Raw genomic sequence first — 27,267 nt, 5'->3', positions numbered from 1 at the left:
TAAAGCGTTGGGGCAGCACACTCAGAAACACAGTAAATACACCACAAAAGAGACTTCACACAAGGTTATATAAAAAATATAGTACTTATTGTGCATATAACGCCAACCAAAATTACATGAATCATAAGAATTGTGCATATCCTGCAATTACTGAAATAGTAATCATTATCCTGTCAATGCAAGAATCAAAACAACATGCATAAGTGAATCTCTAGGGCATGGAATGAAAATCAGCTTAGAACAATGCCCATGAGTTACCACATTGATGCACGTACTGTGGAGCAGGTTAGATGACACAGATAAATCACCAAAGATTACCTGCGGCGCATAAGTCACAAGATATCACCATGAAGGCAGTGAACTCATAGTTGCAGCACCCCTGTGCGTCTATTACAATTTATGCAGTAAAATGATGAGCCCCTTTTGGGATTATTGTAGATGTAGACTGTACGCCCCAAAAGCATCTTTGTGCCTACTGCACAAGGTACGGTAAATTCAGGGAATTCCTTATTCAACTAAGTGGGGGGGGCTCTGTCGAGGTCTCACCCCGTATGGTCACATCCAACAAGTACAGATTTCGAGGAAAGGTGTAGGGATAAGGGGGGACAACCACCACTATGATCCACTGGGAGACCCTACTTGGTCCCTCCTGCATTCAGGGCTGAGAAGGTAGCTTCCCGTGAAGCATGGTGCAGCTGCAGGTTTTCCTGTGGAGGGCCAGGCTGCCCACGAAGGAAGTGCAGGACAGTCGTCTCTTGTCTGTCGCTTCCTTTTAAGATCCTCGAGCAGCCCAACTTCAACAAAAGAATATATGACTGCCATAATCCAGCTTAGAGGTGCCAGCAGGGATGGCAAATGTTTACTGCAGTGTCACTCAGCGAGAGGGCCACGCTGAGGGGTTTTTCTACATGCGATGCTGCACTTACGATGCCGGTCCGGGTGATGGGGCCCCATGTAAGTGGTTCTCACAGTGCGGCCGGTGGTAGGCAGCCTAATCATCACACCCTGAGGAAGGAAGGGTGCAGCACTCACCACGCACTATGTTGTGTCCGCACCTCTGGGTCTGAACAGAGTGATATCCTGACCATGCTCCACGCAACTCCATGGACAACGTTCTCCATGCGCTCTTCTTGTTGCAGGGAGTAGAGCACTCACCAAGTTGTCCTCTGCAAATGTCCCACGGCCGGTGCAGCCAAAGATGATGTGCTCAGCATACACTACTTTCTAGAGAAAGGGTAAATGAAAATATACTGCTCACCACATGCTGCTTTGAGCAAATGAAGTGAAAGTTGAAAGCTCCCACAATGCACTGGTTGTATGGACTGTGAGGGACTTACTCAGATTGCCACAGTCAGTTGTTGGGCAGCCCAGTTGTAGGAAACCACTTGGGAGGAATAGAAAGAAGGCAGCAGTAGGGGCAGGTAGACCAGCATAACACAACCCATCCTTCCATTGGAGATCTATCCTGGCAGCACCAGAGTGCTTTGGCAGAACAGAGTTAAGGAGCAGCAGGCAGCTGGGCAACAACAGAAAAGCAATCTAGTGAGTCTTTTAGGCCATCCAGCAAGTAGTATGCAGAAGGGCAACAGTTGTTCAGCCCAGGAGCGATTTTTGACAGAGGTTTTGTCCCAGTTCCAAAAGTGCTTTGAAAACATGGGGTAAGAGCCCCTGTACTCAAATTGTCTTTGTTCAAGAGGTGACTTGAAAAGAAACCTTAGAAGTACACAAAACTCCCTTTCAACCCCAGCCCTGGCTCCAGACATCAGTAGGTGGTAAATCATCCCTTTGTCTGAGGGCAGGCACAGCCTATACAAATGTAAAGTGTGAACGCCCCTTTATCTCCCAGCCCAGGAAGACCATCAGTAGGCAGATGAATGCAGATGTAACCCTGTCACACCCAACCCTTCCTGTGTGATGACTGTCTGGAAGGTATGCACTTAGTGTAGTTGTTACCAGTCCTAGACATGGATGGGAGTAAGGCTGCAAAGCACAAAGAGTCATATGCACAGAGAAATGCCCACTTTCTTAACGTGGCATCTCTAAAATAGTAATATAAAATCGAACTACACCGGTAAGCAGGATTTATCACCACTATTCCAAACATACCAAACATGGCAACGCTACTCCTTTCAGATCAGGAAATACCACTTAAACACATATAAGGGAATTTACAATGCTAGCCTATGAGATGAGTAGGCCTCAAGGTAGTGAGAAACAAAACAGGCTATTTGTCACTACCAGGACATGGCACACAATAAAAGCATTAGTCCTACCTTTTACTTACACAGCACCCTGCCCAGAGGGCTGCCTAGGTCCTACCTTAGGAGTGACCTATATGTAGTAAAAGAGTAGTTTAAGGTTTGGCAAATAGCTTTAAATGCCAACTCACTGTGCCAGTAAACTGCACACGCGGGCCCTGCAGTGGCAGGCCTGAAACAGGTTTGAAAGGCTTCTTCTGGGGTGGCGCAAGCAGCGCTGCAGGGCTACTAGTGGTATTTAATTTACATACGTGGGTATATGGGATACCACTTTACAAGGCACTTACAAGTAAATTAAATAGGCCAACCAGTTGTAAACCAATCACACAATGTTTACAGGAGAGAGCACATACACTTTGAAACTGATTAGCATTACGAATCAGTATTTTGCATACCGACCTATTAGTACATAGGTCTGTTCATGAAATAGCACACTTATCACAAAAATCCTGGTTGCAAATTGCCAGTATTTTGTGACCACTGCTTCATTCATCTGGCTCTATATGTGCAAACTGGAATATAATAATAAAATTGGCAGAAATGTTTTCGACTGAGGAATCTGAGGATTTATCAGTCAAAAACGGAGGAATCTGAGGATTTATGGAGGGAGGCAAGATGGCCGCTGGTGGACTGTAGTGGTTAGTCGCACCTTACTCCTTCTCCCCTCCATAATCTAGAATGGAAGAAAAGTGAATTATTTCCTCGGCGATGGAAGCGGATTCCTGTGGCTATCCAGACGGCAAATCCGACAATCAGGTCATCACTTTCTGGCAGCAGGGAACTTGTATGTTGCTGAAGAAAATCCTTCTCCGGGCTCGGAGAAAGATGACGGACCTCATCGCACTGTGTCTGAAAGGCACCGGCAAGGCCAGCGAAACGAAGGCTAAAGAAGCGGCAGGCAAGGAAAAGAATAAACCCGAGCCTAAAGCTTCTCCCTTGAAGGGCAAGATCGCTGGTACTGCCAGAAAAGCATTGGGGAAAAACTCTGGAAATGTGCGGGCCGGCAGTGAAGCGGGACCAACCCCTGGCGCCCCTCGCAACAATGCTCCCCCTCGGCAGATACAGCAGAAGCTAAAAATAAAGGAAAATAACAAAAGGCAGGCCACAATGATGGAAAGTTTTGCATCCAAACCTTCGGTGATGGCAGAGGACGCTGTCAGCAATGCGAGCGGCAGAGAGGGCGCTGAGCTTCAGAACGTCCTCGTGGACGCTGTCTCTGTAGTTTCCGTGGTAACCAAACAGTCGGAGCAGGGAGGAGTTTTGGCGGCAACCCAGAGCCCCGGTGCAGTGGGTCGAGAGCGGATCGAAGGAGCCAGCAGTACATGAAGCTGATCGGACAGTGAGTAACTGGGGTGACAGCAGTAAACTATGTGAACATAGCGCTGGGGGCAGCGGTGCTAAAGGCCCTGCTAGAGCTTTAAATATAACAGGCAATGCACAAGGCTCTGACAAGGCTGAGGGGGCAGAATCGGCGGAGACGGAGGATACGTTGCAAAGTGGCGATGGGGTGCCACGGGTCAATCAGGACAGTCTAGCCCTGGGGGGGTCAGTAGCACATCGGCCAGGAGTGGATCAGGACAGGCTCGGCGAGCCAGGGGCTGGTGGCTGTTTCAGTGGCGGATCTGCCTCACCGAATCGGTTCTATTCAGTTAATGAAGATTCTGACTCTGTGGGTTCATATGAAGAGAGTTCAGGAGAATACACTGACACAGGAAGTAGCTCCACAGCTCCTAGAAGTACGCAGAAAAGGAGGCACTTATCCAGGAGAAAACTTAATCCCTCAGGCAGCCCTGCGGACCCTACAAAGAAGCTAGAGTGGGACTATTCAGCCACCTCACAAACTTACTACGAGCAGGATGCTGCCCCCGGTGCGAGCGAGGACAAGGCCCCCTCCCAAATGTCCCCCCAACCTGTGTCTATGGATATGCTGTTTAAAACCCTTAAATCTATGCAAAGCGAGGCCAGGGCCGAGAGCCGGAGGGCAAGGCAGGGGTCAAGAAAGATACAAAATACCCTAAGAAAGATGAACAAATTGTATGACGAGATCTCGGAGAGGGTGACCCATGTTGAAGAAAGGACAGGGAAACTTGAGGATGATCTCAACAGCCTCCAGACGTTTAAACAAGACCAGCAGAAGATGGCTGAAGATGTTCAATGGAAGCTAGAGGACTACGAAAATCAGCAACGCCGCAACAACATTAGACTTTTGGGGGTGGCGGAGGGGCTGGAAGGGCAGGACACCAGGCTATTTGTTGTGAATCTACTTAATGGGGCTTTTCTGGAGTTATCTTCTTGGCACTGGGAGATAGAAATCCAAAGGGCGCACCGATTCCCATTTACAATCAGGAGAGGACAGCCTGGAGTCCAAAAGGGCAGACCTAGAGTCATCCTTATCTTTGTAGGAAACTTCTTGTTGAGGCAACTGATCTTAGATAAGGCAAAGCCGGAGGCCAAACGCTCTTTTAATGATGTCACTTTTTTCGCTAGGCCGGATTTTTGTCATGCCACTGTGATGTATTCCTTATAGGTTCTGTATCGATCCCCCTATTCCTGACCCTATTCTGGTTAACAAGTTAACTAGCAGCCATCCCATGATGCAGAAACCGTTATCTGATTACGCCAGACCACGGCACTGGAGCGCGTTATCTGATTAGGTCATAACGCTTGCCATCTAATTAGGCAAAGCAATATTCCTCCAGCCCCTGATAAGGCATACGGAGTTCTCAAAACAAATCAAACCTATGACAACCTGGGAAAAACCCTGCGGCCATTGTTTTGATTTCACCAAGAACTTCAGTAAAAGAATGTGCTAACGACCAGCTCGTATGACATCCTTATTGACGTATCTATGTCCATCCTTACGTCAATCTCGGCACCTTACAGGTATAAATATTACCGATATTGCCTTAAGCAAACACACGCGGTGGTGACGAGATCGGAGCAGCGAGACTTGCCGAAGCCTAGCAGAGAGCGAAGCCCACTGGCGCTGCCCCGCCTTCCTAACGCGCTGAGAACGAGACGCTGCTTTCTCCTGCTGAGAAATCCAGCTCCGGCGCTTCCGAGCAGCCCTCGCAGGCAGCTTGGAATATCGAGACCTCAGACGAGAGATACTATCCCTCAACCATCCTAGATATCAGGTACAGAGCTGAATAACCCCTTGCAGAGAATTCTTGAGTCAGTCACTTGGCAAAACAAACTTAACTTAAACAGCTACTTTCTATCCCCGCCCACGTATTAGGCTTAGGTCAGGTACACTGGGGTAGGCGTAGTTAGAAGCACCAGTTGAGTACTATTAGTCAAATGTATATGTGTATGTATATATTCTGTCCATTTTAAATAACGTATGGCTTAGAAACCATATCAATGTTTTTACAGTATTATTTTATAATTCTGCTTTTATTGTATGCACTTTACTTAACCATAAGTATTGCGATAATATCGATTCATTTCTCTTGTACGAGAAAAGAGACTGATCAATAAATAACATCTTTTATTGAACACGCCCGTCTCTTCCTTTTCTCTACAATCTGGTGAAACTAAGAATGCACGTACTGACTGAGTAAAATAAGTTGTCTTTTGTTTTCACACGACTCTAGAGATACACTCTTGATTAGGGGAGAGCAAAGTTGTCATGTTCTATGGTTGTCAGAAACTAAATCCCTTCTTGTCTATCCAGGGAGGTTCAACTCCTCCTTGTCTATTCAAGAAAGTTTCTAGTGAACTCTGAGCTAGCTGGCAAACCCAAAACTTTAAGTCTAATATCGACAGTAGAAGACCTAGTTAACGTCTGGTCTAGGTCTATACTATTGGAGGTATTATTCCAATGCGCAGAGCCTATTGTGATAATAGGAACTACACTACATGGCGCCCAACGTGTTTGGATAGGCGATAAAAATAACGCAAGACTTTAGAGTAACTCAGTCGTGCTCTTTCACTCAGACCCCTTTTTCCCATAATACTCCAAAGACGTCTGGAGTGGGTGAGAGGTAAAATCCGCCAAACCTCGCAGGAGGGAACTCCTATGTATGGTTCTTGGTTCAATCAACGTTGAAGGATACACTGTTCCAAAATATTGTGCATCTAATCTTTGTCTCCATAGAAACCTGATCTGCAAATAAATAAAATAATCTTCTTGACAATAGTATGTCAGAAACTGAAGAAGAAAGGGAGACAGCTAGAATAGCAGCTGAACTCCTAGTAGCAGACAATACTCTGCTGGAAAATGACCCAGATGCAATACTCATCCCGGTCAACATAAGGAAATCTATAACCCTAAAACTTATAGACAATGGACTGACACCAAGAGGTGGTACAGTCATATTCGTAATTGAGGCACACGAATATCGGCAGACAGAGGTATTCTATTCATGGATAAACTTTCCAGCAGCAAATGCTGTAACAAAGGAGTTCCACTATTATAAAATAGAGGAACCACCGGATACCTACACTCCTTTTGAGGAAGTGGAAGTACCATTCAAATTCCAAGAGCACCTGCTCTTGTTTAATGGCGCCCTAAAACATAATAATCACATCACCAGGCTCGGTCCACTAGGTAGACCAGGAGCAACGTGGCCGGTCCTAGCCGGTTACACACCACATCCAGACATCGAAAGAATGTCTGCAGCAGATGTTTTAGTACAACTAAAACAACTAATTAAAATATATAGACAACTAGTCCAATATGTAATGCGGACTTTAACCATCCAACCTGTAGTTAAAATTCCACAGCTGACCCCACATCAGGGGAACACAAATAAAATTACACCACAGAACATACAGTCCTGCCTAGGTAAAGTACCAGCTAAACGGGAACAAATACCATTCTGGTTAGCACAAAAAATCACCCAAATAGAGGCGGTGTTTCCAGACACCACCCCTGTGGATAAACACAGGATTCTGACTATCTGTCTTCCAATGGGAATCGCACCACACGTGGAGGACTGTGACACTTGGGGTACAGTCTTTGCTTCCATTTACACAAAAACACATGGTGTACCATCCATGTCGGTAATACCAGATGTGCTAAAACAAATTCAAGACGAATACGGTCCAGAACCCGCTTTAACTCTCGGTATGAAATTACTAAAAGACTTCAAGCAGGTCTCGGCAATATTACTAGCCAACATAAAAGGAGAAGCAGCGAATGTGGCGATCCGCCAGAGGTTAAAAGATACAGATATAGCAGACCAACCAGCTGAAATTGCCAGAATTATAGAAAAATCCTATGAAGAACTAGGTAGAGATAGTTTGGGTGGAATACCAGTGAAGCCCCAACTAATTGAAAGTCCTGAAAAAATATTTATTAAAAATAATCTAAACAGTCAAAAGAAGAACTGGGATGGAAACAAACAATCCAATCCAAAAGAAAAGAGATTCCAGTCCAGAGGAAAGTCTCCTCGGCGGAGAGAAAGATCTCCGGACCAAGGACCCAAGTCTCCCCAAAGGGAGCCCTCTGTGAAAAAATACAACCTTAGAAATAGGGATAACATAAAGAAACCGGATAGATATCAAGATTTTGATACACGTCCCTCTCAATCTTTTCAGACTTCCTCGCAGAAATCAGAAAGAAGAGGACGATCGGAACCCAGGGAAGGGCACGTCAAGTCCAAAGACAAGGAACCTGCTCATCCAAATAAAAAATTACAGTTTCCAAAGAAGAAGGTAGCCAGTATTAAAGTATTCAACAATGCCGAGAATACTGAGGACACAGCTGAAAAACGGAGAGTGGGCTCAGACAATGCTAGACAGCGCAGCAGAAGTGAGCATAGCACGCAAAGTCCTTATGAATCATCTGGAGACAGTGGACACGAATGAATACATTCAGGTGGAAACTGCAGACACCAGAGTTAGCAAACCTCACAAAATATATGAAATAACTTTACGTATAGAAGGGGATAAGACTAGGAAAATAAGGGGCCTTTTTTGGGATAATCTCTCCAAGGGCTATGACATCCTTCTAGCTGAAAAAGATTGGCCACCAGAGTTCGTCAGGGAGTGCCCACATGGCGAAGAAATAATTATGCCTGCCTTCTCAAATCATATTCCAACTCATAAAAAATATACACTTGCAAGAAAGTGGGCAGTAGCTCAAGCTCCTGCTTTATATAAAAATCATGTAGGATGGGATGAGGACTCTCCCCCTCACAAAATCCAGTTAAAATCACAACCTACTGCACAAAGGCAGTATCCAATCAAGCAAGAAGCTAGAAAACAGGTAAAAGAAATTCTAGATCAACTAGAATACCAGGGGGTGATTGAAACTTGCACCTCACAAATGAACAACCCTTTGTTTCCTGTCTCCAAACCAGACAATTCATATCGTCTAGTTTTGGATTACAGACACTTTAACTCATGTTGCAAAACTTTTGCAGTACAAAACTCGCATAGTGCTGCACTAATGAATAACATAGTGCGCAAAAAATACAAAACAACATTAGACATCTCTAATGGATTCTTTTGTCAGAATATAGCACCAGAGAGAAGATACTTGTCTGCGTTCTCAATAAATGACGCTCAAAAAGAATTCTGTCGGTTACCCCAGGGGTACAAGAACAGCCCAGGAGTATTCTCAGCGAGGGTAACAGAGTTACTACAAACCTATGATGACGAAGCATTATCGTATGTCGACGACATATACCTAACAGACGATGACTTGGATACTCACTTGAAGAGAGTGAACACCATAATACTTGGGTTCGCGGCAGAGGGTTACAAATTCAACTTTAAAAAATCTAGAATTGCCCATCTAACAGTCCTGTTCTTAGGATATGAATTATCAAGTGAAGGCAAAAGCCTGGCTGACAATTTCCTAGAGAAATGTGCCGTACTCCAAGCACCTAGAACACTAAAAAACCTACAGTCAATTCTAGGCTTCCTAAATTTCGGAAGAACATACATTGCAAATTACGCAGAAAGGGTCAAACCCCTTTATGATCTAATAAAACCAGATTTTAAAAAAACAAATTGGACTCAAAAACACACAGAAATTCTGAGATCCTTACAAACAGATATGTTAATTAAAACAAAATTAGAAACACGTGATAACACACGCAACCTTGTGATTCGAGTCATCCCAGGAAGATGCGGATTCACATACCTGACCTCTAATGAGGGTGAAAAGGTACCAATTGCATTCAAATCACACTTGTACACAGAAGCTGAAAAGAAATTCAGCATTAAAGAAAACATTGTTCATGCAGTTCAAACCGCAATAGCTAGAGAAAAAGATAAAGCTGACGGTAGACACATCACAGTCAGAACAGCAGAATCAGCCTTTGAGGCATTAACAACCCCGTGTAATTTACCAACAACAGCATTGAATCCGGAATGGATACAATGGGTGAATTCCATTACAATGGACAAAGTAAAATACTACTTTGATCCAGAACTAGAGGAACTAAAATATCTAGAATATGAAAGAATATTCCCTCTGCCAATCGACATTCTGCCATTACGACAGTACGCTTGTGTAATCTATACAGACGGACATGCTCAACCATCCGTTTGGGGAGAACAAGCATACAACCCCACATGTGAGATTACAAAAGAAGTGTGGCGCGGAGGTATACTAAGACCTCTATTAACAAAAACACACTCAGTAGAAACTAATTCAGAACAACAGACTGAAATAATAGCATTGAAAATGGCGCTAGATAATGCAGATCGTGAATTCCCGACACTCATAGTGTCCGATTCGTATTACTGCGTCAAATCATATAACAGCGATTTACAGAAATGGATTCAAAACGGTTACAAAGATGACACAGGTGCAACAATAAAGCAAAAACTGCTTTGGGAACAAATAGTTCTGTTAAAGAAAGAACTACCAAAGACTCACGTGATACACTCACTGAGTCATCAGCGTGATGGCGTTCACGTTGCAGGGAATTCATTGGCTGAGAAAGCCAGAGCGGTAGCAACTAAATCGGCTTCCGTAGCTAGAAAAAAGCGTGCAGTGAAATACATTGACGGTGAAACAATGCTGGCGGTAAAAACGTCATCAAAAGGCGACTGCTCAGCGTTACCGATCAGTTACCCACTCAAATAAACATACATAATCGATGCGAACTCCGTTCCTTTTGCTCGAATCCCTGGAGTGGGGGATAGAGTAATTCCAAACAAGGACAGGAGAACTTTGTTAATAGCAGACGCACATATGGGCGAGGGTCTCAGACACCTCAAACTAAAAGATTCTCTGGAAGAACTACAATCAGTGTACTGGTGGCCAGGCATGAGCCTGCATCATCACATTTTTGTAAAAAAATGCCCGGGCTGCAACAGAGATCGCAGCGGCGAGAGGAACGGGGTAATACCATGGCGTTTCACTCAATAAGGGCTAAACAATAATCAGTGAAACAAGTGTAAATAATGCGTCCCATTAACAAATAAAGACTAGTTTCCACTTATAAATGTAGACCCCAGCACTCGGCTGACGTCGGGACTGTTATACAAAGATTTGCAAGTCTAAATGGCATATACGCTAGGAGCATGCTACGTTTGACCAATGTTTTCACTTTAGCCCTCGAGCTTGTGGGAAAGCACGGCCAAATGAGCATAGCGAAGCGGGATTCTTCTCACTTCCTTCCTGAGGGATACGGGATGGTGTAAAGAAAAAACCAAGGCATAAAGCAATCTATAACAGCAAAGGTATTAGGTTCGGGAGCTGGGTGGGTCAAACATCTAATAAGTGTCCAACGTAGTCTAAACAACTTGCCAAGAAATTCTCTGAGGGGATTCAGTCCGTACGAATTACTGTTTGGGACTAGGATGCTAGTCTTAGATCTTGACAGTCAGACTTCAGTGGTGAAAGAAAAAAGCTTTGATATCAAAGATCGTTTGGCTATCTTACAGGACTTAAACGAAACAAGAAAAGACCTGAGCAACATAAAGTTGAAACAGCAGCCAACAACCACTGAAGACCCACCACCTGTCCCAGCAAGACCTGTCTGGATTCCAAAAATCGGGGATCTAGTCAGAGAAAAGATCGCGGTAAAGAAGGAATTTGGGCCTTCTTACAGAAAAGTAGTTCCTGTCTTGTCCATCAACGGGACAAGATCAGTTGTACTACCGCCACTTGCTGGTAAAAAGGAGAACCGAGTTGTATCCATCGACCTGGTAAAACCACAATCATGTGGCCGATAACAAACAGTAGGCCAAGTGGACTCCCGATAAGTAGTAGAACACCAAGGTTTGCTACAAGTACAGAGGTGCTAACTAAAAGGCTAATCACATTCGAGACGCCTACAGAACAACAACTAGGACTATGCAACAATGCAATGGAACTCACACCTCTGAAAACCCAAATAAAAAAATTTAGTAGAGACACACCAACCTACAATGAAGTAACAAATGAATATGCTGAAGCTGCAAGAAACAGTAATCCTGAAGCAATTGGAACAATAGACAGAACGGCATCCGGCTACTTCATCAACTTTGATGATTCTTCTGAAGATCTAAGTGAATCAAAGACACAGCCATCAACAAAAACTTTTAAAGATAAAGCTAAGGAACTTTTGAAACAGCTGAAAGAAACCTATCTGATTTCTCCATGGATTGAATTTTGGATGTCCTTTGGTGTATTTATCCTGATACTTTGGCTCATCATGATACTATGTTTGGGACGCTTTATTGAGGGAAAATATGCTAAAATGGACACAGCAAGCCAGAAAATCAACTTGATCCTCAAGCCACACACGTCTTCACACGTCAAGAAAAGAGAACTTTCTTCAGTCAATTTCACAGCCAATCCCATACCGGGTGGGGTAGCATGGGACAATACTGACTATGAAATTTATGGTCCGGTTGAAATCCTCAAATATCCACACCAAATCAAGATCTCGTTGAGTAACTTTGTAAAACCAAACTCATTTGCTGATGATTGGGACTTTGAAAGTATTAATGACATGATGTCTGACCTAGTGATGTCTGCTAAATTTACCAAACATGATTATTTGCAGGGTTCATCTAATTATGATAGTATGTACTGCTACAACCACTATGGTAACCATTTTTTACATAAATCAGCACAACCTAGAAATGTTTTAAATTATAATCAATGGGAACATTGTGCAACCCCTCCAAAAGGAAGCTCAAGAACCTTTTATGACAAATATTCATACTTTTCAGGGTTCAACACAAGTAATGCTGAAACATTTTATTTCAAATTGTCAAATAAGACAGGAACAAAAACCATGCTTACAAACACGAAATTGATATATTCGGACTCATTTTTTGAACAAATGAATACATTTGGTTTTGATTATTGAGACAAAAATGTTGAAGTAAAAAGTGTTTGGGGTACAAAAGAATGGCAAGTACAAGGTATAGAATCATTGTTTAGAGCCTGCATGATCCCAGAACAAATTATATTCTTGAATGAAACTATTCAACAAACTACCTGTCTTGGATTAGCCAAAATCAAAGACTTAAATAAACCGTCTATTCCAAAACCAACAATGAACAGCAATAACTCTGCGGATGAAGAGATAGACGTAAACTATGTATTAAACCAAAACAGAACAAATACTGATTGGAAACAATGGTTAATCTGGCCCACAGATACTAATAACTGTCAAGACAGATTCCTGAACAAAACACAGGGGTTCACATTGACCAGGCCAGACCCTAGATATTCCCAAAGACAACACCCAGGGATAATCACCACCTACAGTGTGGGCAAACTCTGCCTTCAATGGCTAAAAACTTCCATACTGACAGAAATTAAGCAACACCTAACTTTACTTACTGATGGTGCTGACTTGCGTGATTTCATTATGGGACCGCGCAAACAGCGTCAAAAACGCTTCATAGCAGCCTCTATATATGCAGCTTACAACGAGGCCTGGAAGATAACTCAAATTGAGACAGCAGAAAGTATACGGGAAATTGACCGTATTAATTTGGAAAAATCGCTTTCTGTAGTGGACAATGGGTTAATGACTATGTCCTCCAGAATCTTTTCATTGGACAGCATTGTGTCATCAGCAATCAACATAATATCGCAAGACTTACTGTTGTTACAACACGGTCAGTCTCAATTGCGTTCTATTGTACAGCTTGGCTGGACGTTACAAAATCTGCGTTCAGGCTATGTGCCTTGGTGTTTAATCAACACAACGTCACTATTCAATATCTTTAACCTTACTGATAAACAAATCAGTATGGCACAGAAGGGTGCTGATTATACAATCCTGAGCATTGAGAAACTCGAGAGATTACCATTGACAATGTCAGAACGACCTGTCATTGAATGGATAATACATGGGATAATTAATATTCCGATTTCTACTTTCAGGTTTCAATACTGCCAAAAATATATACAGGCTGGCATGTACGAAAAATTGGGAAAAGGGTACATTAAGACAACATGGAACTTGCCCTATTCACATGCATGTGTCAGTAATAAAGGACAGAAAGTGTTTCTTAGTGGCAATAATTGTGCAATGTCACTAAGCGGTACACTTCTGTGTAATGGAATTAGTTTGCATGGAGCCTGTGAAGGGAACTCAAATAACCTTTCATGTCACCAGCTAGGCGCACCTGCAACAGAGATAGAACCATTCTTTAAAAGACTCTATAACGGGAGTTATATTCTAATTGTGGATCGCAGATGTTGTAGTCTACTGCCCGGGGTTCCTTATCTCGTTAGTACGACTGCGAAGGTCATGTGCTGTGGACGCTTATTGTTCCCCAGCTCCTTTCCAGACAGGGAGGCAAGGGCATGGCCTAACTTGAAAATTACTTCTATTCGAGTTGATACTTTAAGCAGAATGAAAACAGTGCTTCTTCAGACGCCGACCAGGCTCACGTCATCAAAAGAAACGTATGATCTCCTAGTCGCAAGGACGACTGCAGAGATTCACTCATTGTTATCAACTAATTCCCCCATACATTTCGCAGAAATCCTGAATGAAATCTTAAATATTTCTGATACCAGTGGAGTCTCAAATGTATTTAAGACAGTATTTTCGATGGCATTAACACCATTCAAAGCCATACTGGGTATTTTTCCAGACTTCGTCCATTCGATTTTTGGAGGAGTTCCCCTCATTTTGGGACTAATTGCAGGAATCCTATTCTTAGTCCTTATATTTCGTTATGGCAAACCATGTCACAGACAAAACACCCGCGACAAGGGAAGAAACAATCCGAGCCATTGGATACCGGGACCGGATATCAAAAATCCTGGGACTATCCCGGCTTAGAGACCTGAACATGACTTGGTTTCTTTCATTTCGGCCGATATGGCAAAGATGTGTTTTACCTGTATTAAGGTGCATGCTGTGCGGAGAAGAATGCGTGTTGGACACCTGTCCGACGCTACAATCGGATGCGCCAATGGATGCAGAAACATTGTTGGGTCCGGTAAAGGCTCATGCATTGTGCTGCCCTCAACGGCTGCCAATCCTGATGACGGCATTCGTGGAAACTTCACCACTACGATTAAGGGGTAGTGAAGATCAAGATGAAAGCAGCATCGATCAGGTACAACCTTCTGTCAGCAATACTACTCAAAACGTCAATGGAGACAATCATGCACATGAATGCATGGTTACATCCTTTTCCGAGTTAGTGGAACTCTCACAGGAAGCTGTTGACAGCTTTTTCAGCAGTCTCAATGATATGATGTTCTCACCAGAGCAGAAATAACGACTCTTGAGCAAGCTAGCACACGGCGTTCCCGACACCTTGAATTTGGCCTTCAACTTTAATAATAAAGTAGCAAGATCAACTTTTCCTCCAGTCCACGGACAGCAATTTTTTTAGCAGCCCCAAAATATTTTTATAATTTTTTCGGGACACTTATCTTCTGCTTAAAGTAAGAACTATTCTTAGAGAACTAATTTCTGTTTTTAGCAACTTCATAGACATTAGCTGCCCGCTGATATGTTCATAAATATATTTTTTTCTTGAACTGTGATGAAGTGGTCTCGAACTTTTCTTCTGTATTAAGAGCCATTTCATGTGTAATTCTCATATTCGATTACTAATAATGTATACATATGCGTGATTAATTTAGCATTAGTCTACTGCTTAAGTGCATATAGTACATATGGCTATTTTATTTTCCCGTACATTACATAATTTCGAAATGCATTATATGTATTTTGGGGTGGTATACACGATACTCTACAGTGTGTTTTACTATGCCTAGATTTGTAAATATGGCCATAGTTAGCGTGGAGTGAGTGTGATGTATTCCTATAAGTTCTGTATCGATCCCCCTATTCCTGACCCTATTCTGGTTAACAAGTTAACTAGCAGCCATCCCATGATGCAGAAACCGTTATCTGATTACGCCAGACCACGGCACAGGAGCGCGTTATCTGATTAGGTCATAACGCTTGCCATCTAATTAGGCAAAGCAATATTCCTCCAGCCCCTGATAAGGCATACGGAGTTCTCAAAACAAATCAAACCTATGACAACCTGGGAAAAACCCTGCGGCCATTGTTTTGATTTCACCAAGAACTTCAGTAAAAGAATGTGCTAACGACCAGCTCGTATGACATCCTTATTGACGTATCTATGTCCATCCTTACGTCAATCTCGGCACCTTACAGGTATAAATATTACCGATATTGCCTTAAGCAAACACACGCGGTGGTGACGAGATCGGAGCAGCGAGACTTGCCGAAGCCTAGCAGAGAGCGAAGCCCACTGGCGCTGCCCCGCCTTCCTAACGCGCTGAGAACGAGACGCTGCTTTCTCCTGCTGAGAAATCCAGCTCCGGCGCTTCCGAGCAGCCCTCGCAGGCAGCTTGGAATATCGAGACCTCAGACGAGAGATACTATCCCTCAACCATCCTAGATATCAGGTACAGAGCTGAATAACCCCTTGCAGAGAATTCTTGAGTCAGTCACTTGGCAAAACAAACTTAACTTAAACAGCTACTTTCTATCCCCGCCCACGTATTAGGCTTAGGTCAGGTACACTGGGGTAGGCGTAGTTAGAAGCACCAGTTGAGTACTATTAGTCAAATGTATATGTGTATGTATATATTCTGTCCATTTTAAATAACGTATGGCTTAGAAACCATATCAATGTTTTTACAGTATTATTTTATAATTCTGCTTTTATTGTATGCACTTTACTTAACCATAAGTATTGCGATAATATCGATTCATTTCTCTTGTACGAGAAAAGAGACTGATCAATAAATAACATCTTTTATTGAACACGCCCGTCCCTTCCTTTTCTCTACAATCTGGTGAAACTAAGAATGCACGTACTGACTGAGTAAAATAAGTTGTCTTTTGTTTTCACACAACTCTAGAGATACACTCTTGATTAGGGGAGAGCAAAGTTGTCATGTTCTATGGTTGTCAGAAACTAAATCCCTTCTTGTCTATCCAGGGAGGTTCAACTCCTCCTTGTCTATTCGAGAAAGTTTCTAGTGAACTCTGAGCTAGCTGGCAAACCCAAAACTTTAAGTCTAATATCGACAGTAGAAGACCTAGTTAACGTCTGGTCTAGGTCTATACTATTGGAGGTATTATTCCAATGCGCAGAGCCTATTGGGATAATAGGAACTACACTACACCACGGTCGAACGCAGGTGGCGATTGAGACAGCTTATCGCTCCTCTCCAGGCCCTGGGTTCAGAGGCCTATTTGTTGTATCCAGCCAAACTAAAGGTGATCACTAAAGGGCAGGTGAAAATGTTTTTTCCGGAAATTAAAGCACAAGAGTACATGGTAGAGACATTGGGATACAGGAAAGGGGGGGGAAGAATAAGGCCGAGGAGGCAAAATTCCCTATGGTACTGGTTTAGTCTAAGGGACCCTTAGCTTATAATCGACTTATCGTAGAAGGAGGTTCACTTTGGTATGTTTTGGTGATTATTCTAGGGGGGGGAGGAGGCGACTGCTACGTTTCTAAGGCAACCACACATAGGTAATGTGTGACCTATTTGCCCGCAGGGGGGGGAGGCGGGAGGGGGGTTTGGAGCGCAGGGGAAGGGGGTGCGGGGGTCAGAGGGAAGGGGGAAGACAGGGCATGCACAGCACTGGAAGCACTTACAGCACAGCACGATTTTTCTTTTTTTTTAATGAGGATGTGGCTAAAGCAGTAGAACAACCATTTGCCGTTTTTTAAAATGTCTTGCAGGATTGCTACAATTAATGTTTGCGGATTAAATGATACACAGAAAAGACTTCGGGTGTCTGCAATATTAAAAACAATGAAGTTGGATTTTGTTTGCTTACAAGAGACCCATGTGGAGGGGGGAAAGGGATTCTTGCTTGAACAATTGGGGTTTACTTTATTGGCTAATACTAAACAATGTTCCAAAACTAGAGGGGTAGCTATACTTTGTAAATGGAGGGATTGTTCAGTGATTAGAAAGGTGGAAGATGCATGGGGTAGGTGGGTAATAGCTGAGGTAATATATAGGGGAGAGAAATTCACGCTGGTGTCGATCTATGGCTCCACAGAAGAGGACCCTGACTTAGTGGAGTATTTAGATACTGAATTAGCGAACTGGCCTGAACCAATTGTATGTTGTGGCGATTTTAATATCAATAGCCCCTCAGACGTTGAGGTTCAATCAGGGAGGGGATATACTGGCAGGAAGAGGAGAACACTACGGGCATTAACAGCTATGGCAGAACATAACGCATTGTCGGATGTATGGGCTAAACTCAATCCACGGTTGGATGGTACTACCTTCTTTTCGGCCCCCCACAGAAACCTTGTGAGATTAACTTTTTGGTTTCAAATTCTGTATTATCTAGATCTAAAATAGAAAAACTGCCTAGAATTGTTTCAGACCATAATCCCCTGATTCTTTCTATTAATCTAATGGGTACCGCTGTTAAACAAAATATCTGGACATTTGAGAGAGCCCTCCTAAAAGACAGCGGGTATATTAATTATATGAACATTTGGATTAAGGATTTTTGGAGGAATAATAGGGGGAGCACAGCTTCAGGTAATGCTTGGGATGCGTTTAAGGCTGGAGTCAGAGGGGAGACCCTTAGTTACTCATTGCATAAACGGAACTCTGAGAGACGCAGAGTGGAGGACCTAGTAAGGGCTTTAGTTAAGGCAGAGGAAGACCTCAACCTACTAATTCAACGGGGTATGCAGGTTGAGCAGCACTTATTAAAAATTATTGCATTAAAAGCGGAGGCAATAGAGGATATTGCTAATAAGACTGCAGCGAAATATTTAGCTAAGAAGGAACAGTCCTTTGAATTAAGCGAGAAGGTTGGGCATATTTTGGCTATTCGCACCAGGCAGCAAGCATCGGCTGGAGAAATTAAGGGTATTGTGGATGCTCAGGGGATGTTGATATCTGATTCAGAGGGTGTCCGGGGGTGTTAAAAAAATGTTATGCTGATCTTTATGGTACAGCTGAGGGTTGAGATGCCGCGGAGATTAAGGAATATCTTAATCATAATTTAGCTCCAGACTTGCCAGAGGAGGAAAAAAGCAATTTTAGAATCCCCAATCAGTTTGAAGGAAGTGACCTCAGCGCTAGCGGATCTTCCTTCTGCCAAAGCGGCCGGCCCAGACCAGATATCAGTGGAATTCTATAAAGTTTTCCAGAAGGAACTGATTATAGACCTATTAAATATGGTTGTGCAGGCGTAGAAAGGGCACTCAATACCAAATTCATGGGGAGGGGCGGAAGTTATAGTTATTTTTAAAAAAAAGGAAGCCTGCGACAGCTCCTGGATCTTATAGGCCTATCACATTAATGAATTCCGATTCCAAGGTATACTCCAAAATCTTAGCAAAAAGGCTGGCTAGAGTAATAGAGGGAATGGTTAGCAACATGCAGCACGGGTTCATTCCGGGTAAGGGTACCACCCAGCATATTAGGCAAGTTATTACGTTGTTTGACGCCGCCGGGGTCCCAGGAGACCCTATTTCTAGATGCAGAGAAGGCGTTTGATAGGGTCTCCTGAGATTATCTGTGGGAGGTGTTGAGATGGTATGGCCTAGGGGATGGCTACATTGGAGCAATACAAGCACTTTATAAGGAACCAACAGCTTGTATTAGGATTAACAGAGGCCTGACCACACCGGTATACATCAGGAGGGGGACTAGGCAGGGATGTCCATCATCACCCCTGCTGTTTGCTTTGTATATGGATCCTTTTCTGCGCAAATTAGAAGGGAACCCAAATATTCCAGCGGTAAGGGTCAACAGCAGACCGTTTAAAATACTTGCCTATGGGGACGTGGCAATAGTTTCTCCCAACCCCACCCTAGCTATTAATGAGATAGAATTAGAGGCCCATAGGTTTGGTGAAATTTCAGGCTGTAGGCTTAATAGCAATAAGACCCAAATTGTTAAAAATTCCTATGTTGTGTGTAATGACTCTCGGGTAGTTAGTGCTGCAGTGTATTTGGGGGTGGAGATTTCGTCGGATCTAGATAGGATAGTTGAGAGAAATATGGTACCTCTCATGTCAAAGGTTAGTATAGATTTGGTGAGGATGAATAATCTACATCATTCTTTGGTAGGTTGCACGAACGTGATTAAAATGCTGATTCTCCCGAAGTTTTAATATTTGTTTAGGGCAATCCCCCTGATGTTTGAGAGTATTTAGTTAAAAAAATTGGAGGCGCTTTTGAATAGGTTTATTTGGGCACATGGGAAAACCAGGAGAGCGTATAGATTTATGTCTTTACCTAGGACTAGAGGAGAGTGGGGGGCTCCAGATTTCAGATTCTATTATTGGGCATCAGCATTGCAGTTTATGCAGGTGTTGGTGGGGGGTGGGGGGTAGATGATAAAATAACATCAATCTCTACTGAAGTTTATGCAACTATCCTTGGCTCAGACACAGAGAATTGTTTTCTTAGCTGTACCGATTATTCCTATTTTAAAAGGACAAGGTTCAAGACTATCTGAGCCGCGTATAACATTTGGTCTGCCTTTTCAAGAAAAGTTGGCCTGGGAAGGTTCAATAGGTATACTAGGTTGTATAAGAACACAACCCTACCTGCATTGATCTTTGCTGACACAACTATGGCAGAGTGGGCATCCAAGGGGATAGTGAAAATTGGGGATCTGCTTTGTCAAGAGGGGGGTCTGCAACAATTTTCAAAACTGGAGGCTAAATTTCATATAAATAGGAGTAGGTTTTTTAAATATCTCCAGGTACGCAGCTTTCTAAATAAGAGGAAAGGGGGGGGGGCTATAGGATTTAATAAAAATAACATTATGGAGAGTATTGAAAGAGGGGGGAAGTGCTCAATTCGTAGTTTTTATGCAGCTCTGGTAGCGACCAAGTCGGATGACTTGGGAAAATATGGAGATAAATGGGCAAATAAGTTAGAGATTGAGGCAGACTTGTTTCATAATTCTTTAGACCTGGGGCATTCAGTATTGTGCTCCGCTTCACTGCAATCTCAGCATTATAAAACACTTTTTTTGTTATATTTTACTCCGGCTCGAATAGCACAGTGGGGAGAGACCTCCGGGACAGCATGCCCACGGTGTAACGCTGTAGAGGCAGATAGTGTACACATTTTTGCTACCTGCCCCCTGCTTCATACACTCATTAAGGGTATCGAAGACTTCCTGGTTGGCACGCTTGGGCTTGACACTATTCTTACCCCTCCTTTGATATTACTTGGAGTTAGTGCAGAGGGCGATAGTGTACACGAGGAATTTGTGTTTGTGTCTATGGCAGTCTATAGACACGAGATAGCGAGAGCATGGTTGGATAAAATACCTCCAGTGATGCAACAGTGGCTGGCCACTCTTCTCGCTGTTTATAACCTAGAAAAAGGCATTTATGCTAGGAAGGGCAGAAGAGCGAGGGAATTAGGAAAGAAAATATGGAAGCCAATTGCAGACTGGAAAGAGGGTATAGCTAGTGATTGAGTGTATGAATTTGATTTTGTACAAATATTTTGTAGTATCTTTGTTAAGTATCGTAATATTGTGCCATGGTTTTTTTGTTTTTGTGCTAATGCTGATGTATTACTTTACTTGCTTTTTTTTGTATTGTGCTGTGCGTATATCTAAAAAAAACTAATAAATATATTTTTTTTTAAAAAGGAATCTGAGGATTTATGCCAATGCATAGTGCACAATAAATGACTTGGACTTTGGACAGGTAGCCTGTCACATGGAATAGAGATATTGGTTAAAGTGTATGGTACTGATGCATTATAATAAGGATTCTGTGGAGTGTACCCAATTGGAAGTAGCTCCTCACACTACTGTTTCAATTTACTACTATATGGTATCGTGAATGCCTGACTAACATGAACTTTGTAGAGTCTTGTTACTGTTTGTAATGCACGATTGCACTTTTATATACTTCTTGCATCCCTCCATTTGATAAAATCTATGGCAGAGGTCTTCAAACTTTTGGATGCCGAGACCCCCCCCTGTCAACATTTTGAGGCGCAAGGACGGCCTCCTGACAAAAATGTCTAAACCTGTAGGCAGGGCAACTAGAATTATGAGGCAAGTAAGGACCAAATTACGCGACAGGTCGGGTGAGTGAAGTGTCACATGAGTGCAGGATATGCAGTGTACTCGTGTGACTGCAGGGTGAGGTATAGGATAAACAGCGCAAGTGCATTGTGAGTGCAGCGTGATCACTGTGAGTACAGGGTGAGCAGGCGAATGGTGTGAATGCATGGTGATCAGTGTGAGTGCATGATGATCAGTGTGAGTGCAGGGTGAGCGTGAAAGTGAAGGGCGAGAATGAGGAGCGAGTTGTCTGAATGCAGGGTGCATTTCCATACACTTGAAGTAACTCAGCATGTTCTTGACGGCAGCGTAGGGTTTAAGTTCCAAGTTAAACTACTGTGGCATTAATCGGGGATCGAGGGTGGAGGAAATAAATAATGTGCTGATCCAGCAACAAACTTACAGTCCTATGGTTAGGGTTGCCAGCAGATTATTTTGATGGCCAGTCGGTACAAAAATAAGCAGATACCTAAAGCTGTATTTTAAGCACTTATCTGTGCATACTTTGAACAGCAACTATAAATGGAAAGCACTTTTAATTGTGTTCTAGGGCTGCCTCAATGATCACTGACTGACAAAGAAAAAAAAAGACAGAAAAGTCACATAACTAATGCATAGATACTTTTGTATTTAAAAGTCTATTTAGTGTCAAGAGGAAATCTTTGCATGCTCTTTAAACGAAACAGGCAGGCATTTTTCTTTTGGCAACCCTACTTTATATTCCTTTTCATTAAATGCATTCTCACACTACAGCAGTAATTGTAAAGTACAAATGTAAGGAACAGGCCAGTGGGAGCCCAGGGGGTACTGAAACAAGGAAAAAAACTAAGCCTCTGTAATCAGTTTACGAAGGCATGTAAATATGCAAATGGTCTTTAAAGACCTTTGAAAAACTTGGGCGTGCTAGAGATGACTCCAGACACTGCCTAGCCGAGCCTAAAGCAGATCGAGTTACACTGCAGCAGCCCGGGCTGAGAGACACGAAGAGGGAGGAGGGGGACTGAAGCCCTTGGGCCTGGGAAGAAGTAGGACTGTGAAGGCGCAACCGCCTTTGCATCGCTCCACGGCCCCTCTAGGGGTCGCGCCCACAGTTTGAAGACCCCTGATCTATGGCAACATGGTATTGACCCGCAATTTTGATGAAATAATGAATAATGTGTAAACTGTCCTGGCCATTAATCATTGATAAAATATTGGAAATGTGATCATAATAAAGTAATATACTGCCTATTTTGGTAGGGTGGGGTGTATATACGGTGCTGTAGTTTTCACCAACACTTGTCTGCAGTACGAATAAATTGTTGAAGGCAGAAGGGTCACTTGACTGATTTGACTTTTACATTTATATCACACTGTCACATTCAGCTTCAAGAGTAATTTGTAAAAACATAGATATGCATGTCCACTCCCTGAGCCTTTATAGGCCCCGGGGACCTCATCCTTCGGAGACATATTTTTTAAAAAGGGAGGGGGCCACTTGGTCCCCCTCCCTGGACCTATTTTGGCCCTGGAGTCCCGATCCTCCAGAGCTGTATTTTCTTTAGAGGGGAGAGGGTCAGTGCGGCCCCCATACCGAGCCAATTATGACCCCAGGGATCCCATCTCCAAGAGTCTGCTTCATTTAAAGTTAGGTGCATCACGGCACCCTTCATGCACAAAGTTGGGGATCGTTGGGGTGCCCCAGGGCCCCTGTGACCCCAGCCTCCAGGTGGGAGTAATGACTTCAGTAAAGGCATGGAAACTGATCAGAGTATAGTTAGTGTTTGCTCCTGTCTTGTGGCAGCACACACAAGTTTCCTGCTGTGTGGTGGTGGTGGGCTGCCCGGGATACAGCAAGTGAGCCAGCCCGAGGAATGGGGTCCCAAAAGGCCTCCTTGAGGCTCGGGATGGGAGCCTTGTAGCCACCTCCCATTCAACTTACATTTTGGACTAGGGGGATGGAGTCCCAGAGCCAAATCAGGTTCAGGGAGAAATGCACGCCCTCCTTTATTTTTTTGCCTCAACCCCAGAGAATGGGGATCCCAGGAGCCTCTTTGAGGCTCGCAGTGGGGGACCCCTGGCCCTCCTTCCCTTTAACTTACATTTCTGTCTGAGGGGAGGGGATCCCACAGGCCAAATTCAGTTCAGTTAGTAATATTTTAGGGCCTCTCAGAGGATCAGGGAGGTGGGCCATGTGCCCCTCTCCACAACAAAAAAACGTTATGCTTTGCATCTTGGCCCTGGCCCACATCAGCAGGGTTTTAACATACAAGTGCCGGAACCTGCAATTGTTTTTTATTTTTTTTATTTTGCTGCATATTTGTGGATTCTCAGGGAAAAACACCTAACTCTCCCAAAGGATAACATTGGAATTGCCTTATTACTTTTAATATGCTGCCATTATCAAATGGGAGCAGGTGACCAGCCAATGTTTGGTGTCTTTGGTATGGTAATGAAAAAGTAATGCTGAAACCAGATTTTAAATTACAATTTTCAAAATAGCACTTTAAGAAAAGTTTGCATTTTCCTGCCTTAGCTCTTTATTGCTTGTAGCCTGTCTCTGGGTCACATAACTGTGTTCAGATCACTGTTGAGCTTTGTGTATTCCTGCTGGACAGTCACATACAATTGAGATCTTAGGTGTGCTTGGATGGCAGGATGGGAGGATAGAGCTGTGCACAGCCCTACTTACACTTGAATAGGCTGCGTCCTGGCTCCACACAAAGGGCTGCATACCCGCTTTAGTTAGTCTGGAGCCAGGTCAGGTAATGCAGGATGCCTGTGGCCTTAAAATGGTAAGTAAAAGGTAGGTCATGTACTTTTAATATTTGCATGTCCTGGTAGGAACAAACAGCTAAATTAGTTTTTCTCTAATGTGAGGCCTACTCCTCTCGTAGGTAAGCATTGGGAATTCCCTTATACACTTTAAGTGGCAATTCTTAATCAGAAAGTAGTAGCTATTTAATGTTTTATACATCTTTGGAATGGTAACGATAAATCATCCTTACTAGTGAAGTTGGATTTAACATTACTGTTTTAGAAATGTAACTTTTAGAAAGTGGACATAAATGTAAATGTAAATGTAAATGTATGAAACTTATATAGCGCAGGACTTACCCTGGGGCATCTCCGCGCTTGCTTAGGGAACCCGTCCTGGTATTCCCCTGTGAGAAACCCCGGCAGGGTATCCACAAGGTGAAAGCCAGGCATCCCGCCGCGAGGGGCCAATGTGGAGATTAAGCAAGCTATTGCCCAGAGTCGCAGAGTGTGACCCCGTGAGTCGAGTAGGCACCGGAGCGAGAATTGTCGAGACCGTGGAATTTATGAGCCCGAGACCCGCCGAGGCGGGGAATCGAACCCTGGTCCAAGGTCAATCTCAGATTCCGGGTCTGCCGCCTCTAACCACTGAGCCACACTTCTCCACATTTCTCTGCAATTACTGTTCTGCTTGCAGCTTGTCTCCAATACATGTCTGGGATGGGTAACAGCGTCACTGTGTGCATTCCCTCTAGACAGCCACAAAGACAAAGAAAAGATAGGTGTGTTAGAGTAGCCATCTGCATACATCTGCATTCTGATGGTCTTGCCTGGGCAGGATGGAAGGGAGGGGCTAACACTTTACTGAATAGATAGTGTCCTGTCCCCACAAAAAGGGCTGTTTTACCCCCCTATAGTTAGCCTAACAGACAGGTCTGGAAAGAAGGGGGGACATAGGAACTTCAGAGAGCTGCTTTGAAGTCACCCCCAAATCAATTGTACTGGGTCTCTGACCCCATCAAACAGGCAATTCTGGATCTTGAACTGAACCTATGTCAGAAGGTGCTCCTGTGCTGCTTAAAGGAATGATCTTTGTACTGCTAACTTGGGAGGCCTGCTTTTCTGTTTTGTTGTCTGGCTGCCAGCTGCTCACTGACTCAGCTGAAGGAGAACTGGACTCTGTTTTCACTCCAAGTGATATCGAAGGGCTCGATGGCTTGCCTCCTGTTGCTTGAGAATCAGGGAAATCAAAGTATCTACCCTTGCTCCTGTGCTTGGCTCACTGGAAGTTGCCCAGATACTTGCAACATGGATTTAGATGCATCTCCTCTCTGTATGTAACAGAACCAGTGCCTTGACCTGGATGAAGGAGTAAAATCGGTGCATCACATCAGAACCAGCACCTTGCCTCCAGAGTTTGATGCATTGGACAACGTATTGATGCCACTGGAGCTTGGTGAGATGGCTGTATCCCCCCAACTGTGTGGCAGTAACAGGAGCATCGCTCAATGCCTCTTGACTCCAGCAAACATCTTCAGGACTGATGCATTGCCTTCAGTGTGCGGAGAAGATCGACGCATCTTGATGCTTGCGATCAGGAGTTGGACTTTGCTCATTGAGCTCTACGACACTCCTGTAGCCAGCCAGTGCCACATCGTAGTCGGCCAAAACTTTGACTTTACCCCCGTCTAGCATGATCAAAAGTGAAATTTTTAGCACTTCTTGCTTGAAAGTACTTTACTTCATTTATTCTTCTAAATTCAATATCTCAACTACTATGCACTGGATTTTTGTCATTTAGTCTTGTTTAGTTTAAAATATAGTAATGTGTTTTTATAGATCTATGTGGACTCGTTTTTGGTGTATTCATTGTGATTATGTATGTGTGTTGCACAGATGCTTGACACATTGCCTCTTTAGACAGGCCTGACTGTTATGTTATGTTATGTTATGTTATAACAATTTATAATGCGCTCAGCGACCCCAGCAAAGGGGCATCCCGGCGCAAAAGACAGCGGAGCAACACAACATAACAGAAAACAGTGCCACGGAGGGGAAGCTAGAACAAGAAAGTCTTAATGTTCTGTGCCAAGCTACCAGATGGCGAGCACAGGTTATCTAGCTCACTCTGACTAGAGTGGTGGTTCTTGCCTGGCCTTGCTGCATACCTCAGCCAACTAGGAATGCAATTTCTATCAATGATTCACTCCAGTTGAAATGTATTTTATTCCGATGCATTAAAATAGTTTCAAACTCCAACACTGCTAACACGTGTTTCGAGGTTATCACCTCTTATCACCTCTTTTTCAAGGCATCCAATTTATCAGCAATATCATGAAATTTCTACTAAGGAATACCCCCATTCATTATTTAAACCATACTCAATATTTCCTACCCCAAGCATTCAGTTTGAGAGGTTTCCTCTGAATTACTTAAAAAACAGCTCACAATTAATGGGTATATGTCAAAATAAATCCTAATTGAGGTACATTGTCCATGTCTTTCGAACGCTGAAATGTTTGGATGCACCTAAATAGGCTCCTCTAAAGAAAATGTGATTACATGCTGCACAAGTGGAGTCAGGTGTTGAAGGTTATGAAGCGCTAGGCTCACTAGCTCCTTTCCCCATCTTTTAGGAACTTAGGAACACAAGTAGGTTCTGCTTGTGGAGAACTCTGACTCTCTAAGCCGTAAGATATCTCAGCCAAATTTAACCATTCCAATTGTTTACATCATCCTGTCACTCTGGGAGACTTACAGCCTGATTCATGAAGCGAAATAGCGCCCGCAATGGCTGCGAAAATGCAATTGCGGGTGCAAAATACGGAA

This window comes from Lissotriton helveticus, chromosome 5_1 (assembly GCF_964261635.1).
Source record: "Lissotriton helveticus chromosome 5_1, aLisHel1.1, whole genome shotgun sequence".
NCBI lineage: Eukaryota > Metazoa > Chordata > Amphibia > Caudata > Salamandridae > Lissotriton > Lissotriton helveticus.
Note: the sequence above shows the minus strand (reverse complement) of the source record.